The sequence below is a fragment of the Panicum virgatum genome, chromosome 7N, assembly GCF_016808335.1.
Source record: "Panicum virgatum strain AP13 chromosome 7N, P.virgatum_v5, whole genome shotgun sequence".
NCBI classification, from domain to species: Eukaryota; Viridiplantae; Streptophyta; class Magnoliopsida; order Poales; family Poaceae; genus Panicum; species Panicum virgatum.
The window spans coordinates 20,310,440-20,325,399 of record NC_053151.1 but is presented as its reverse complement, the minus strand read 5'-3'; the positions used below and the strand labels follow the sequence as shown (position 1 = coordinate 20,325,399).

Here is a 14,960-nt window from a genome sequence, read left to right as displayed (position 1 = left end):
TGCAAGCCGCCTTGTTATTTCGCCTTGCATCGCAGCCCTTCTTGATTTCATCTGGCGAGACCTATTGCTGCACATACCAGGGATAATTTGCCCTAACTGAGACGCTTTGCTCAGTCGCATTGCCCTAACTGCCGGGGATAGGGAAGCTTTGGCCTATCTGCCGCCGGTCAATCTGCCGAGTTGTGCCTTTGGAAACGCGTAACTTGAGTTGTCTTCGGTAAAACAGGCATAACTTTTCACTTGGTGCTCCGATTTGGCTCAATTTTTTACAGCAGAAAGGTAACGAAATTCTGCACATACAATAAAGAGCTAGTCAAATTTAGACAATCTCTTGGAGATGCTCTTATCTTGTGTTGCGGATCGATGCATTCAAAGCATATTTCTAAAGAAGAAATTCTTTCTGATGATTAAGAGCGAAGCAAGGCTTGCACAACTTCATAGTGTTAGTTGGTAAACAAACTTTGTAATAAATATAGTTTGGATTGCCTTGACCGGCTCCTGGTTCTTGTAGCTCACGCGTAGATTCAGTATAAGCTGTTTGCAATCTGTTTGGTTTGTTGATAAAAGCAAGGGAGCCGGCTAGATCATCTAGACTATATAAATATGTACCCTATTTCGCCGTTTTGTGCAACAATTATTAATTAGCATGCAATCACTGGTGTTCCGCCTACGCACCTCTGATTTGTTTTACCCAGCAACTGATGCCAGGGACTATTGTTAACTGGACACACCGGAGCAACCGAGGCAATGCAAGCCTCAAGCAGATCGATGGTTGGACACAGTTACATCGAGGCTGGTACATAACGGCACCGATTGACTGTTGGCTGCCAGACAGTTACGGGTGCCGTTATGTCAATGCTAAACACGATAGTTTGCCGGTGCACTCTTTTTTTCAAAAAAAAAATCATGTAGAGCCACTGTACTGGAACCGTTGATCATTATTACGATCTCTCGTTTGCTTATATTTTAACTGCGCGAAAGGCCGGGCGGCCATTTGGCTAGCCCGGTCCGATAGTGTCGCGCCCCAACAGGTCCTGAGTTCGATTCTCATCAGAAGCAAATTTCCGGCTTTTGGAGTAAAAAAAACCCCTCGCTGTGCTCGCCGCGAGGCTTGGCCCTCTCGGGCAAGGGCCAAGGTTCGGGGGTTTTCTCTACCCGGGTAAGCCGGTGTGGCTTCCTCTTAATGAAAAAACGGTGGGGCCGTTTCCTCCCTGGTAGAGTTTTTTTTCTTATATTTTAACTGCACCGTCACAAATAGGACCTAAATAATATTACACCACCTCAGCGGTCTAAATAGTAAATATGTATGTGTCTTGGAGCTACCGTATAGCTCTTGGTTGGATGCAATTCCTTAAATTAACCCTGTACTCCCTTATCAAAAACCCTATACTTGTTGAGTAAAAAAAAACTATATACTTGCATCCGTGATCGAATATTCTTTCTGAGAAAAACATTTGTCGTTGTTTATACTGAAGGCATGTGCCTCCCAGAGACTTGATTAGACCGGAGGGACCGAGGGCTTAATGCTTTTGGGTGGTTTGAACACAGTGAAGGCGGCATTCGATATGATACCCGGTTATTATCGCGGACAACACTAGGTTCCAAAGCTCTATATAAAGTGGCCCTGGCACGCATGATCATCAATTCATCATCATATATATGCGTAAAGCAAACCAACTCAAGATGGTTGAAAATTCACCGAAACGCATCATTGCAACAACGGGCCTAGCCGCAAAGATCCTGGTGTTGACCGCGCTTGCCCTTGTCTACTTGGCGGCGGCCGCGGAGGCCCAGGCGGTGCCGACCTGTGGCTTCCAGGTCGGCGGTGCTGTTTGCGGTGACGGCCGCTGCTGCAGCAGGTTCGGCTACTGCGGGTCCGGTCCAGCCTACTGCGGCTTCGGCTGCCAGAGCAACTGTCATGAGGGTCCTGCGCCCGCACCCACACCCACTCTCGCTGGCGTGGAGCTGGGGAAGGTAGGTGAGCAGTGTGGCATTCAGGCTGGCGGCGCCATGTGTGCTAACAACCTATGCTGCAGCCAGTTCGGCTTCTGCGGGCTCGGCGCCAAGTATTGTGGCGTTGGCTGCCAGAGCCAGTGCTCGGGGCCATGACTGGTGGGAAAGCTGAGAGGCGACTCATGAGTCCATGACATCGCATATTCGCATGCATGTTTTCTACTACCGGAACGAGCTAGCTATATATCTTGTGCCACTACTATATGTCCTAGGTATTTACATGGGGGATGAGTTATGCGTGTTCATGGCGAGGCCTCTGGGTGTGTGTTCTCACTGATGAGTATGTTTGAGTGGGTGTGCTCTGCTGAGCCTGGGATGGCATGTTGACACGGGCAACGGCGAGTTTGTGGCCATGCATGTAGCGAAGAATAAAATGGATAAACAGAAAATATATCCGCAAGTCTTTTTTTTCAAACACAACAGACTCACGGTGTGGGACAAATTCCTCGTTGTGTCCAGATGCTGTCAGTGTGTCCTCGACTCGCTAATACATAGTATATATACATACCCGGGCTTCACAGCCGGGTGCAAGCAGGCCGGCTTCTCTTCCTGGGCTAGCACAATCATCAGTTCACCCGGGCCATCCAGAGCCCACTCAGGCCTATCCCAATGCTGGGTCTTATCTTTGGGCCTTGGGCTGATGTGGCAGGGAAGAGGTGATGTGGCAGTCAATTAAATGAGCCAAAGGCAAGACCTAGGTCTTAATCAAGATCCAAGGTCTTCACAACAACCGATACTGTAAGACCTGATTTTATTCTCCCAACCCAAGGTCTTAAGGTGGGTCTTCCCACTCAGGACCTAACCTCAAGACCCAATGCATTGGGAATGTTGGGTTTTAAGTTGGGTCTTCCCACTCAAGACTCAACCTCAAGACCCAATACATTGGGAGTGGCCTCATGAGTCGTGAGCAACCACAACGGGTCACCGGGATCGGTCTGGATAGGTCCAACGCCAGTGAAATGCATTTATCAGTTCACTACGGACGTGCCGCCACTGGTGCACCGGATCTCCTGGTAGCCGCCGGTTGGGGGCTTGGGGCTGTGCCACTGGAACTGCCATCCATCAGCCCCGCTCATCACACGCTATTAAGGTTGGCAATAGTGGGCTATATGTTTTATCGGAGGGCCATCAAAATCGCTATATTAGCGCTATAGAGCCGCTATAGCCCGCTATTGCCAACATTTTTAATATCGGGTTAAACATCGCGTGGCTTCCCTCCCAGCGCTATAGCATCGCTATAGCGGCGCTATAGCCTGCTATGGCCAACCTTGCACGCTATATGACGGCATCCGCCGGAGCCCATAATATGCTAGCATTTGGACATGGTAAGAAATCGATCCCGCAAAGGCGCACGGATTTATGCCGCACAAGGCACAACTGACCTGTGGCTTTCCAGTTTTTTTTTGTTATCCACGTGTAGTATGAGTTGTGCTGGAGTGTGGTGTATACATATAGGTATTAGTCGTGTTTGTTGTTTTTCAGGAAACGTACCTTGAAACTTGACAAATCTATAATCCATCGTCACTTCTCGGTTCTTGCGTGATGCCCAACCAGCCTTCCGTGGCACAGCGCCACGCCGGGCCATGGACTGATCACCGACGAAACATGCTGCAATCGTACAAGAACACAAACGAGTGTCTATAAAACGACACTCAATTAAAGAAGATGAAGAGAAGTACTCAATCATTTCCATTTTCAAGGAAGATGTCCCTCAAAATTATATATTCTCACAGAAACATTTTTGAAAGAAGTTAGTAATGTAGATTCTCTAGATAGAGGAACTATTTTTCTTTTCTGATTTCTAAAATCTGATAGAATCTAAGAAACATTTCTGACTTTTTCTTTGAATCTATTAATCATTTGGAGATGATTCTCCAGTATCATCGTCACTTCTGGGTTCTTGCGATGAGAGATTCATTGGACCCTTCGCCTTAAGAAAAAAAGAAAAGAAAAGAAACTTAAGAGAGGCCACTGATGCTGCCCCCGCATGGCATGGTCGACGCGGCCACAGCACGGTGCGGGCCCAACATAGTTTGATCCAAAGGCATATAAAAATTTTACAGAAAGTAAAAAAAATGACATTGTTCTAGTTCTATCAATCTGTGCTCCTGCACAATTTGTTAATTCTGAGAGAAATTATCTTTTAGGCTTGTAGATAAATCTAGAAACCATGACTAATTATTTTACGGTACTACAGAATAACCCATGTTTGCCAGCTCATCACTGCACTTGAAACTGACGGAAATACAACTATTATTGTTGGTTCCTATTACAGCAGTGAAGCACTCGATAGTGAAACATGAAGCTATCACTGCCAGTTGACACGAATCAGCACTGAAACCTAAATTATTACTGCTGGTTCGTGTTACAAACCACAGTGAAGCCGCGTGTTTCCTTTGATTTTATTCTCACTTCATTCTTTTGAAAATCATCAAAACATTGCTCCAGGAGCTCTAGTAACTATTATAGAATTTTAGGTATGGAATTAAACACATCTTGGTGAAGATCCAACGGGCTCCAGTGAAATTCATTGAAAATGACAAGGAACATGTTCCGGACGAAGTCGTACATAAAAGATGTTCCGGTACCAAGAAGCGTGAAGCTGATAGTCCATTAGATGAGGCCCGCCTGGGGACACTTTATGCCATCCGCTCAAGAAAACGTGGCTCTCAAGCTCATTTGACAGGAACGACATATAACAAGGATGTCTCTGGTCTCCCCGAATGAGAGTGGACCGAGTCAATCTAGAAATGACAAACAGAGATGCTGACATGGATGCACTATTCTATTTGGAAATTCACTAGTTTTATTACTGATGTTCGTTGCTACCCTATCTTTTTCTTCTATGTCAGCAGTGACCTGAACCACACTCTCTCTGTAGAATTAGATTCCCAATCAAGCAAAAAATCGGTTAGATCAGCAGGCTCGTCCCCAGAGACGCACTCTAATTCATAAAGAAATACTACCTCCATCCCCAAAAAAAGTTCATGAAAGGTTTGGGCACGGGAATTAAGGAAGAGGAGAGAGATAGAGAGTGCATAGGAAATGAGGAGGATTGAAGGAGGAGAGAGATAGACACATACTCTCCCTATGGACTTTTTTTGTGGGCAAATTTTCAAACCCTTCATGGACCTTTTTTTGTGAAATGGAAGTAGTAATAAAGAAAGAAGAAAACAAGTTCATGGAAGTAGGAGACCAGTATTATGTTGACTCAACGGGCCTAAGAACGTCGTTCCTCTTTACAGAAGTTGAGTCCGAGCGAGATGCCTCGGCTGGACGATGCAGGTTTGCCTAAGCTACCTCATTCTTGCTATTCTTGTGAGAAATGATATTCTTGAGAATAGGGCCCAGAGAGTGCCAGTCTATGAAGGGAATTCTTCGATTCTGGGTCGGATCATGGGTCAACTTAATAATAGGCACACACCCCTCTGCTCCAAAAAGGTTATCGAAAAGATCTTGTAGACTGAAAATCCGCGGGTTTACCATAATAATCTGTTGACCAGGGCGCTTTGCTTCGAGGAAGTAGGAAATAGTAGGCTTGCCGGTTGAAAACACGAACTGAGAGTGATGGTCGTACGAACCGATTTGTTGGACGGGAATTTTGAAGCAAATAAATTATTTGATACTTTCAAATGATCTCAGATGAAGAAATGATATACATGAAAGTTGTAAATCTTGACTAGATTAACAACTTCGTAGTTGACAAGATTTTTATTTGAGGTCATTTTGGAACCGAAACATATGCTACAAGTTTTAGATCTACTTTAACAAATGAATTTCTAAAATTTTAGAATTTGTAGTTGACAAGATTTTCATTTGAAGTTATTATAGTTTCCAAATGGGTAATACAAGATATTGTAAAGTGATGATAAAAAGCAAATATCTCATCTTTGTACACATCTGATGGTGTAGTTGGATGGTATGGAAGGATCGCGCGAAGCTGGAGGTTGCGAGTGATGGGGGCTATTTGGAAAATTTCAAATATTTTTTTATTCATAATAAAATATTATTTAAAAGTTATCCACTGGCAGTGAAGGGTGTACCATTACTACTCGTTCGTATTACAAACTAGGAGTGATAGTGCCTCCACTGCCGGTTGTAGATCCGACTGTGATGCCAGGTTTTGACCCGGCACAGAAGGCTGGTTCCAAGTAGTGATTAAATCTTTTGACCATATGAAACTTTGATTTTTATCTGAAACTTCAGCTTCCAAATAACATGGTTTTATGGTCCAACATTGGTAACAACTAGTGCCCTATACATAGAATGCACTGTGAAAACCCCATATTGATTCAAAGACCATATGGATGTCTTTCTTTCATCTTGGACGCTTATTACTCGAGCCACTAAATGGTGCCAATCCAGTAAATTATTGCTAGCCAAAGATCTTCTAAAAGATATATTCAAAGGGTTAGCTCGAAGAACCACACTAACAAATACACTTCCCTTTCTCACAATGTTATAAATCCTAGGATATTGGTCCCTCAAGGCTACTTTGCCTAGCCAAGTATCCTCCCAAAATCTTATTTGAGTTCCCTACTCAGTGTGAACTTACCCAAACTCAAACTTTTGTTTGACTTTCATTAAGCTAGATCAAAAGTGAGAGTTGCCGGGCATATATTCAAAATGTGTTATAGTTTTGTGCCTCAAATACTTTCTCCTCAGGAGAGTTTGTCATACCTATCTTCATTAATAAGCTTTAAAATCCATTTACTACTCCTATTTGCCACATCAAGAATAAGAATTCCTGAACCTCCTTGATCTTTCATGTGAATACAGAGTACTTCATCTAGTGAGTATGTACTTCTTTTTATGCTCATCACTTTGTCAAAAGAAGCTAGACCTGTAGTAGTCTAAATTCTTTAATACCTCATGTGGTAATTCAAAGAAAGATAGCAAAAAAAAAAGAATAGATTACTATGAACTATAAATTAATGAGAAATAATTTATTTGCTCATAACCGAAAGCATCTTTCCTTTCCAGCAACACTGAGTTTCTTTTGAACCTCTTTGACTTCTTTCCGATCCACATTTCTAAAGTTTTCTATGATGTATAGGAATGCCTCAAATCCACAAAGCAAAAGCTTCATGTTCTTTGCTTGTTCAATATTATTCTTGGTAAAAAGGTTAGTATCATCTGTGTATTGCAAAACAAAAAGACCATCATCTACCGATGCTTGATCCGGATTGTCTTATTTGTAGTCGAGTAGGATTCCATCTTTACAAGGATACGTGAGAGACGTACCTCCGTCAGGCACCTTGTAAAAGCCTAGATGGGTCCGACGTACGTTTTTGTTCCGTCGAATTTGATGTATATAAAACCAAGTTACACAATATACCAAAGTCGCGAGTAAAGCTTTGTTCGCTGGTGCAGTGGCAGCTTGCACCTTTGTAATATCCAACGATACGGTGTTTAACCCTGTCCTTACTGACGTGATTATATACTTGTGTTTTCCAGCAACTCAGATCGACACGGACATGGTTAGACCGGAGTAACCGAAGGCGTAATGCGTTTGGATGATTGGAGCATTGGACACACAGTCAAAACGGGACTCGATACTGTTTTCGTATTTAGCAAAACATATCATTCGTAACTGATTTCACAACCGTATTAAACTATTTTCTTATTTACTCATTTCATAAATATGAAAAGTTCTGACGTCATCATTAAGGTTTTTGTTCTTTTTTATTAATACTACCACCGTTCATTCCCGACCATTTCTCATCATAATTTTCATCGCCAACACCTAGTTGTCATCATAATAGACACTATCACAAGCTCTATATAAGGGGTCCCTACCGCATACTCATAATCATACGCGGTTAGCAAACCAAGATGGCTGAAAATTCACCGAAGCACATGATCGCAGCAGCGGGCCTAGCCGCGAAGGCTCTGGCGCTTGCGGCCCATGCCCTCACCTACCTTCCGGCGGTTGCAGGGGCTAAGGCTAAGGCGGTGCCACAATGTTGTGTCTACACTACTGGAAAAACGCACATTCGTCCGCGGCCGTTAGTACCGGTCACGGTTTCGGCCGGTACTAATGTGCAAATTTAGTATCGGTTCAAAGAAACAGTGCCCATGGTAGCCGATTAGTACCGGCTGGTGGCTCCAGCCGGCACTAAAGTGCGCCACCGACAGCCCCCGACAGCCACCTGCAACGGCTAGTGACAATTTAGTACCGACTGGAGCCACCAGCCGGTACTAAATTGGCGCCAGGAAACTTAGTACCGGCTAGTGGCTCCAGCCGGTACTAAATGGGGAGTTTTAGTACCGGCTGTAGCCACCAACCGGTACTAATGCTCCCACTATAAATTGGGGCTTCTTCCTCCCTGAGCCGAGCCAGCGCCCATTTCACTAGAGAGCTAGTTTGAGCTCGGTTTCTTCTCTCATATTAGAGTTGCGCCGCCATTATTTGATCCATTTTTTGTGTGATTTGGACTCATTCAAGTGCGCCAAAGGTTTGCAACTTCATCCTCTCTTCATTGATAGTCTTTATTCTTCGTTTTATGCTCTATAGTTAGAGAAATTTGTGACTTTTAGAAATAGTGAGGATGAGTATGATTTCTTTGATTTATGCAATGATTTGAGATATATAGAACCGATGACTTGAATGTGGGAGTAGGTTTATTGGCTAGGTTGAATATGAAAAATTTATAGACATATTTTTCAATCATTTTCTATATATTACAAATGACCGTAGCACATTTTTTATTTTTAGATTCAGATGAGCATGTGGATAGTAGAAATTTTTAGAATGAGTGTAGACAAAACATGTGATTGTAGTAGATATAACCATAATGTGGATAGTTAATTTTTTTTATAATGAACTAATGAAAGAATTATAATAGATTTTTTTATTATGAATTGATTATTTTGACACTCTAGTGATGTATTTATTCAGGCTCACATTGAAACTATCTATAAGCTAAAAAAATCTTTATTTCGAAACAAGTATACGTCGTTAATCTCCATCCAATAGTGATGACACTACCTTTCAGGGAAACACTATGCGCTATATGGACGTCGCGAATCGGTTGGTCGCATCACCAGCACTTCCGATTGATACGAAGACAGCATTTGATGCAGTCAGCGTGGCCGTTGTTGCACTGAGAGCATATCAACGAGCACGCTGCCTGTGCCTAGTGCTGTGTTCCTATTAACCGGAAATGTTGGTGCTGCGACTGGCCGATTGGTGACATCCTTGTACCGCACCGTGTCCCCCCGAAAGGCATTGTCATCAGCGCAGGGTCGAGGTTACCGACATATACATTTTCCGAAATAAAGTTTTTTTTTGTTCTAGATGGTTTCTGGATATTGAAAAGAGTGTTCTCCTGGAACTGAATGGTGTCAAAATAATTAGGAGTTATAGAGAATTATTTCAATTAATTAGTGATTTCTCTCAATTAATTTATTCAGGTTTTTTTGATTGAGAATTAATGTGATTTTGCATTATTCAAGTGGCATGGTTAATTAGTTTGGTATTTGTTATGTATTTAGTTGCATTATTTTGGCAGTCTAATGATGTATTTATTCGGGCTCATATGGAAACTATCGAGAAGTTTAAAAAATATATGTTTCGGATTATGAATATGTCGTTAATCTTGATCCTGTAGTGAAAACACTGCTATTCAGGGCTAGCATCGATATCCACGATACGGTGCGGTATATATGAGGATGCGATGAAGGAGTACGGTCTTCGTCTCAATTATGAAATCCACACCTTTTGAGCCAGTTAAGAATGAAATTATCCGGACCAAGGCCGTACTCCTTCATCTGGTCCTATTGTACCGCACTGTGTCGTGGATGTCAATAGTAGCCCCGAATGTCAGTGTTATCACTGCAGGGTCAAGGTTGATGACATAGACATGTTTCGAAACAAATATTTTTTCTTCTCAATGGTTTTAGAGAAAGTGAGCCTGAAACAAAGCCGCGAACATTGATTGCGCATCCCTTATGGCGTGGAACGACGTGTTCGCGTTGAACTGAAGAGTGTCAAAATAATTATAGTTTATAATTTATGTTTTCATTTTAATTCTAATAATTTGTTCAGATTTTTTTCAAGTGGCATGGTTAATTAGTTTGGTATTTGTTATGCATTTAGTTGCATTATTTTGTCACTCTAATGTTGTATTTATTGGGGCTCATATTGAAACCATCGAGAAGTTTAAAAAATGTATGTTTCGGATCATGAATATGTCGTTAACCTTGATCCTTCGGTGAAAACTCTGCTATTTGGGGATAGCATCGATATCCACGATGCGGTGCGGTATATATGAGGACGCGATGAAGGAGTACGGTCTTGGTCCCAATAATGAAATCCTTCATCAGGTCCTATTGTACCGCACTGTGTCGTGGATGTCAATACTAGCCCCGAATGTCAGTGTCATCACCGCAGGGTCAAGGTTAACGACATCGACATGTTTCGAAACAAACATTTTTTCTTCTCGATGGTTTTAGAAAAAGTGAGCCTGAAACAAAGCCGCGAACATTGATTGCGCATCCCTTATGGCGTGGAACGACGTGTTCGCATTGAACTGAAGAGTATCAAAATAATTATGGTTTACAATTTATGTTTTCATTTTATAAAAGCTTGAGTTCTACCCTGCAGAGCGTGTTGGTCTTGTTAGCGGTTGTATTTGTCGTTTGATTAAGAAAGCTTTTTATATATTCTCCCTTGGCAAAGAAAGCCGTAAATTTTATCGTGAATTTAATGTCGAGTTGTATGGTACTGATGATGATCGTGAGTTGATGGCTCTATATAATGCAAGATGTGAAGAGTCGGGGCTGGCGGAATATGACCGTTCCATGTCAAGACTTCGCAAGGCAGTTCACGAGGCATTGGTCCAAAGATCTCATGATGAGTAGTTTGTATTAGGTAGCTAGCATGTAGTGTAATGTATATATTAATTTGGACTTCTATTTAACATGTTCTATAATTTAAGCATTTAGTGTAATGTATCTGTTAATTTGGACTTCTATTAATTTTGTATTTCAATGTTAAATTCGCAAAAATGGCTTTTGTATTTCATTATGTTATGTGCCAATTTAAATGATATGAATACAAGTAAAATAATATTGTTACTTAATTCAAAAATGTAGATCGATGGACCGACAATGGATGTACGGTGACCGGTGCATCATGGCGTGGATTAATGGTCTAAAGTCTTTTCTCGATGCGGCGGAGGCCCACAACTCATCGAAAGGTTTTATGTGTTGTCTGTGCCGCGTTTGCCAAAATAAAAAGGAATACTTTAAGAGGAGCACTCTACACGCCCACATTTATGAAAAGGGTTTCATAGATAACTATAATCTTTGGACCAAGCACTGTGAACCTGGAGTTGTGATGCAAGATGATGAAGAAGATGATGATCATAATATTGCAGACTGGGCTCATCTATATGAAGCGGGAGCCTTTGAAGATGAACCGATGGACGATGCTGAAGAAATGGACGAGGCTGGAGAAAATGCAGCAGAAGACCAACCACCTGATGAATTAGGTCAGGTTCTAGTGGATTCACAAAGAGACTATGAAACTTTAAAGGAGTCAAAGAAGTTTGAGAAGATGTTGGAGGATCACAAAAAATTATTGTATCCAGATTGCAAGAAGGGGCTTAAAAAGTTGGGTACCACACTTGAAATGCTGCTGGAAGGCAGCTAATGGTGTCACCGATAAGGGATTTGAGGAGCTACTAGGAATCGTAAAGAACATGCTTCCAGAGGGAAATGAACTGCCCTCTACAACATACGAAGCAAAGAAGGTTGTTTGCCCTCTTGGATTGGAGGTACAGAAAATTCACGCATGTCATAACGATTGTATTCTCTATCGAGGCGAAGAATATGAGAAACTGGATGCTTGTCCTATCTGTGATGCAAAACGGTACAAGATCAGGCAAAATGATCCTGGTGAGGTCGACGGGGAGCCCGTCAAAAAAAAAATTCCCGCTAAGGTGATGTGGTATTTCCCAGTAATATCACGTTTGAAGCGCTTTTTTCAGAAATAAATCCAATGCTAAATTGATGCGGTGGCACAAAGAAGAGCGTAAGCAAGATCAGATGCTGAGACACCCTGCGGATGGGTCCCAGTGGAGAAACGTGGATAGAGATTTCCCAGATTTTGATAACGACCCAAGGAACATAAGGTTCGGTTTAAGTACGGACGGAATGAATCCATTCGGCGAGTGGGGTAGCAGTCACAGTACATGGCCTGTGACCCTCTGTATGTTCAATCTTCCTTCTTGGCTATGCATGAAACGGAAGTACATGATGATGCTGGTGCTTATCCAAGGCCCAAAACAACCGGGCAATGATATTGACGTGTACCTAAGACCGTTGGTTGATGAACTTTTGCTGCTGTGGAAGGAGGAAGGTGTACGTGTTTGGGATGAGTACAAACAGGAGAATTGCTTTTTGTTACCATCAACGATTGGCCTGCACTTAGCAATCTGTCCGGACAGTCCAATAAGGGATACCAGGCATGCACTCATTGTCTAGAAGAAACTGATAGCTTGTATCTAAAAAATTGTAGGAAGGTCGTGTACATGGGTCATCGTCGATTCCTTCCCCTCAACCACCCCTTAAGAAGAAAAGGAAAACATTTCAAAGGGGAACCAGAAACTCATGGTAAGCCTATATTCTGAAACAGGAAGCGTGTTTTCTCGATGGTGAAGGATGTCCATGTCGTGTTTGGAAAGGGCCGTGGAAGCAAACAAGTTCCGAATGATGAAATCAGCCATGCCCCAATGTGGAAGAAGAAGTCCATACTATGGGAGCTCCCATATTGGGATGTCCTGGAGATCCGCAACGCAATTGATGTGATGCACTTGACGAAGAATCTTTGCATGAATCTGCTAGGATTCCTTGGTACGTATGGGCAGTCAAAAGATACACTAGAAGCAAGACGTGATTTGAAATAAACAAAACAACGAGAAGACCTACGTCCTGAGAAGAGAGAAAATGGACAGCACTACTTACGTCCTGCTAGCTACACTCTCAGCAAAGAGGAGAAGGAAACCATGTTTGATTGCTTGAACAATATGAAGGGAAGAATTAATATGAAAGAGAAAAAGTTCACAAACCTAAAGTCTCATGATTGCCACGTTTTGATGACCCAATTGCTTCCAGTCGCATTGAGGGGTATTCTACCAGAAAATGTAAGATTAGCAATGGTGAAGCTATGTGCCTTTCTTAATGAAATTTCGTAGGAGGCAATCGATCCAAATAAGCTCACAAGGCTACAGAATGATGTGGTCCAATATCTTGTCAGTTTTGAGATGGTCTTTCCACCTTTGTTCTTTAATATTATGACCCACCTCTTGGTTCATATTGTGAAAGAGATAAACATTTTAGGCCCTGTATTCCTACACAATATGTTCCCTTTCGAGAGATACATGGCAGTCTTAAAGAAGTATGTTCGGAATCGTTCTCGGCCAGAAGGATGTATTGCCAAGGGCTATGGAATAGAGGAGGTCATTGAGTTTTGTGTTGATTTCATTGATGAACTTAGTCCTATTGGGGCCCCATGTCACGCTATGATGGGCGATTGGAAGTAAAGGGCACACTAGGTAAGAAATCTAATATGCACATCCCTGAAAGTGAAATCCGCAAAGCAAATTTCACCATTCAACAGAATTCATCCCTTGTGGCCCCATATATGGATGAGCACATCAATATTGTTCGATATGAAAACATAGGGAAGTCTGAGGCATGGATTACGCGTCATCACATAGATAGCTTTGCGGTTCGGCTGAGAAGAAAACTCATAGGTGACAGCACGATTGATGTACAACTACAATGGCTTGCTAGGGGACCATCGGCCACAATCATGCAATACCAAGGATACGAAATCAATGGATATACGTTTTACACAAGAGCCCAACATGAAAAGAGGACGAACCAAAATAGTGGTGTGCATATTGATGCAATAGGCCATGATGGAAATAAGGACAGCTACTTTGGTGTCATAGAGGAAATATGGGACCTTGACTATGGCCTCTTGAATAGTTTTTTTTTGATGCCAATGGGTGAACTGAGCAGGTGGCGGTGTAACGATAGACCGGTATGGAATGACAATAGTGGACTTCGAAAAGATTGGATATAAAGACGAACCATTCGTCCTCGCCAAGGATGTGACGCAGGTTTTCTATGTGAAGGACATGGCAAGCAAACCTAAGAAAAATCAAGGCAAGTCCGACGACGAGCCAAAATGCCACATAGTTCTTCCAGGAAAAAGAAAAATCGTTGGAGTTGAAGACATTTTGGACAAGTCAGAAGACTTTGATCAGTTTTACGACCGTCCTCCATTCTCTGTCGATGTTGACCCTAGCATCCTGTTGTCCAAAGAGGATGCTACTTACTTACGCCTCGATCATGATCAAGGGACATTCGTAAAAAGAAAGGTTGTCAACGTTCCATTAAACAATGATGTGTAATCATTATGTTATACTTTCATGTTCATGTAACCAAGTGATTGATGTAATATATGGTGTATGAAATAACTTATATTTTAATTTTTATGCATTAATATAATAGTTTGCACAGAAAACACAATTGAAACAGATATAAAAAAAATTTAGACTCAATATGATAAATTAATTAACTGCATACTCAATGTGATAAACATAATTAAAACAGAAAATCTATTTAACTAAGTGCATGCACATATATGATAAAACACCCAAAAAACAGAAAATCTATTTAATTAACTGTTTAATTAACATGTATGAAATAACTGAGATTTAAATTTTTTATGCATTTATATAATAGTTTACACAGAAAACACAATTGAAACAGATATAAAAAAATTTGAACTCAATATGATAAATTAAGTGCATACACATAAAATATATCCAACATAGTGACCTATAATAAAGAAATATAATTTTGCATGGTGAAAACAACATATATTTGTATTTATAATTAATTTATTATGAATAAACAACATGTTTAGT

The 14,960-nt window shown here is 41.6% G+C and overlaps 1 pseudogene; it reads left to right on the top strand.

Annotated features, from left to right (window-relative positions):
• The window catches only part of LOC120683880, an 88,355-nt pseudogene extending 75,414 nt beyond the window's left edge, over positions 1 to 12,941 (top strand).
• Positions 12,942 to 14,960: the final 2,019 nt, after the last annotated feature.